This window comes from Vigna unguiculata, chromosome 4, assembly GCF_037176805.1.
Source record: "Vigna unguiculata cultivar grain cowpea cultivar isolate G323 ecotype 2 chromosome 4, ASM3717680v1, whole genome shotgun sequence".
Classification (NCBI taxonomy): Eukaryota; Viridiplantae; Streptophyta; class Magnoliopsida; order Fabales; family Fabaceae; genus Vigna; species Vigna unguiculata.
The window spans coordinates 12,157,002-12,160,389 of NC_140795.1; the positions used below are offsets into that span (position 1 = coordinate 12,157,002).

General features: G+C 30.1%; 1 long non-coding RNA gene across 1 annotated transcript; it reads right to left on the reverse strand.

Annotated features, from left to right (window-relative positions):
- Positions 1-1,245: 1,245 nt before the first annotated feature.
- Positions 1,246-2,996, reverse strand: LOC114180319 (uncharacterized). Its single transcript, XR_014994255.1, has 3 exons — positions 2,855-2,996; positions 2,706-2,755; positions 1,246-1,632 (listed from the first exon to the last, which is right to left on the reverse strand). It is a non-coding gene; the product is annotated as an uncharacterized LOC114180319 (long non-coding RNA).
- Between the last annotated feature and the right edge of the window lie 392 nt (positions 2,997-3,388).

The window sequence follows — 3,388 nt, forward strand, 5'->3', positions numbered from 1 at the left end:
AAGTTAACTAGAGTTGAGGCTAACCTGAATCGACTTAATTTGAGCCTGATTATACTTGGCATGGGCCCAATTATAGCTAAATTGATCCTAAATCAACTATATCTAACATATAATGACTTTACTCGAATGACTTGAGATCGAACGAACGTAACTTGACATGAATAAACTCATTTTAGTCCAACATGGGTCTATCTCAACTTAACCCGTCTTGATCCGATTTGAATCCATCTTGATTCGCTTGGTGTAGGCTAGATTCAACTAGACATGACCTGTGCTAAACTAAATCAATTTGACTTGGCTTGACATGAGATCAACCCAACTCAACTTGATATGGACTTGACCCGACTTCACTAATTAATTTAGTCTTAACTTGACTCGTCTCCGCCTAACATGGACTTGACTTGACTTAGTCCATCTTACCTCACTCGTCTCAATCCTACTTGGACTTAACTTAACTATACTTTATATGGACTTGAATCGACTCCACTTGTCTTAGGTCGATTTGACCTAGGGTCAATTCAATCAGTTGACATGAGATCATTTTAATTTAGTTCGACATGGACTCAATCTGATGTGGACATGATCTTATTAGTCTAGGTCAAACTTTGCATGAATTGGGTTCAACCAAAACCATTACATAGGGCTGACTTATCTTAATATTTTATAATTAGATTTTCAAAAGTAAAAAAAGACTATCAAGTCAAATTCAATTAATTAAATAGATTGAACTCAAAATCCACAATAGATTTAGATTTAATAATCCATTCAAATATATTGAAAGTAATATGAATTTAGATAATTATATATTTGATTTGAAGATTTGGAATTTTTTTCTCACAATTCCAATCTCGATGTCATCAAGCATCAGGATTTCGTCAAGCTAAATTTAACGCATTTCTTGAACCCTCTGAACATTGGTATAAACGTTTAACATCCACTAAAAGATTTGTGAGAACAGTGTAGACGTGCGTGGATTTAGATAAAAGAAGGTCATTTAACATTTTTTTAATTAGCAATTTGATCCGAATAGTAAAAATAAGATCTAACAGCCTCTCATATATGATAATAGGATTTTTTTTTTATTCTCACTTTAAATATCTTCACTCTCTAAATTCAATAATTACTGTCACCGTTTTTCTTTTCATATCAATTCTGCTCTAACCGATACAGAATGTCTTTGTTGATTTTTTTTTTCACCGATGATTAATTAATTCGGATCACTTGTAATACATACATAACTAGATATAAAAAGCAAACCAAAACTTAATTCACATATCACTCTAGAAATCAAGGTTACAAACGGTTGTGATCAACCAGCAAATGCTGGAGTTTGCCACACACAATATAAATACAACACTTTATCTTACATCACAAAACAATACAAGCCTTGAGTCAAAAACAAAAGCATTTAAAAATGTAGAGTGACTTAACAAACCATTTCAATCCAAAACATTTAGCTTATGCACATAGAAACCCTTAATTCCCAGGTTTTCCAGGGGATTTGGGGGTATGAGAATGATTTGGCCCAGTTGGAGAGTAATCACTAGTTTCCATCATCATTCTTTTCTCTTCAACTTCTTCCTTCACCTCAAACAACCCCTTCTGCTTCCTTATGTTCACAACTACATTCTCCTGCAATAGATATAAAAAACCTTAGAATTTTCGAATGATGAAAAAATATCGCTATGAACTGGGTATTTATTCCAAGAGGATTAGATTATACATAATTTCTTTAATCATGTTGACTACTAAAAGCAACAAATTTGAAATCTTAGAAGTATTTACCGTACTGGGGAAATTTTCTTATGAGAAACACAGTTTCATATAATTTAACTAATTTTGTGATCATTAATTACATTAAGAAAACAATATCAGTGATGCTTAACACTCGTGTTAACGAGGTAGAGTTTCCATTCATGCTGAAAAGTTGAAGCAACATTTTCTAATACATGTTTCTTTCTTCTTTTTCTTTTTGGCATGTTTGTGAAAAGGTATATATTTGGAACTGTATCGAGTTGTTATTGTTTTTGTACAAGTTTTTGATAGGGTTTTGGGTGATTTGATTTAAACATTTTAGTATTCATGTGTTTTAGGGTTAGAGTCTCCTAATGTATTCATATGCTGCCGATCATGTTAACTCTCATATGATCTAAACTCTCATATGGTCTAATTATATCTTAGATTTTAAATTGTGTATATAAACTAATTTCAAACCAGAAAAATTTTCTTCTTCTCACTTTTTTTAAGAAAAAATTAAAAAGAAACTTTATAAACATGTTATATATCCCTTCAATCTCAAGCATGTATAAACTGAAAAGGACTTGGAATGAATGCTGTAAGTAAATTGTTGGTGCCTTGTTTTCTAGCTGGCTTGAAAATCCAGTGTTAATTATACTTTAAATTTTTTTTTAAAAAAACTTGGTAAATGGTAAACAAAATTATTATTGTTTGTGATAATATCAGTTCATATTTTTTTTAATCTTTTAATATTGTCATTGACTAAACATTAAAAATATACTAATATTGGTATATTAATATAATTTTAAAATATTAAAATTAGTGTTTATTGGTATATTTTAACGGTATAATAAATCATCAATAGGGAAAAATTCAATAGAAAATCTAAAATATTTGTGAAAGAGCTTCATAGAGAAGCAAACACTTTTCAATTGAACATGTGAAGCATAGAGAGGAAGATATATCACCTTAGTATCTTCAAACAATAATGCATCCTCTTTCTTGGTCATGGAAATTCCTATATAACACATAACATATATTCTTTAGTTCTAAACTATAAATAAAGTGTATAAAGATGCATCAAAAACCCTAGAAGGTGGAAATCCATGACACTTACTGGTTGCAGGAACAGCAGCAACATACAGAACATAGGAAAGAAACAGAAGAGAAAGCAAAAGTATGAAGGCTTTCTTTTCCATGTTCTCAAAGTGGATTGAGAGAAGAAAGAGTGTAGTTAAAAGATGAAGAGGAAGGTTTGGTGAGATGGTACGGATTAGGGTTAGGAATTAAAGGTCCTTATATAAAAGAACATGGCTACAAGTACCAAATTAAATATTAGCAAAAGGACAACACCATTTCTATTTCATTTGTGCTACAAACTCAATTCTTGGTTAAATATTTAACATAATTTTATATTATGTGTATATAATTCTTTTACTAACATCATTTCGTCTTCAAAAAATATTTGTTTTAAATTTTAAGTATAAGTTGAGAAATTGGGATTAAAATTAACTACTTAATTTGAATTATTAATATTTTTGTTTTGAAATATGAAGTTTATCATGATTTTTTTGTTTTGGTACATCTAATAAGTCTCATATCGCTTAAGAGTTCAGGTCAAGAATAGTTTAAAATACTTCTTCCTTCCTCC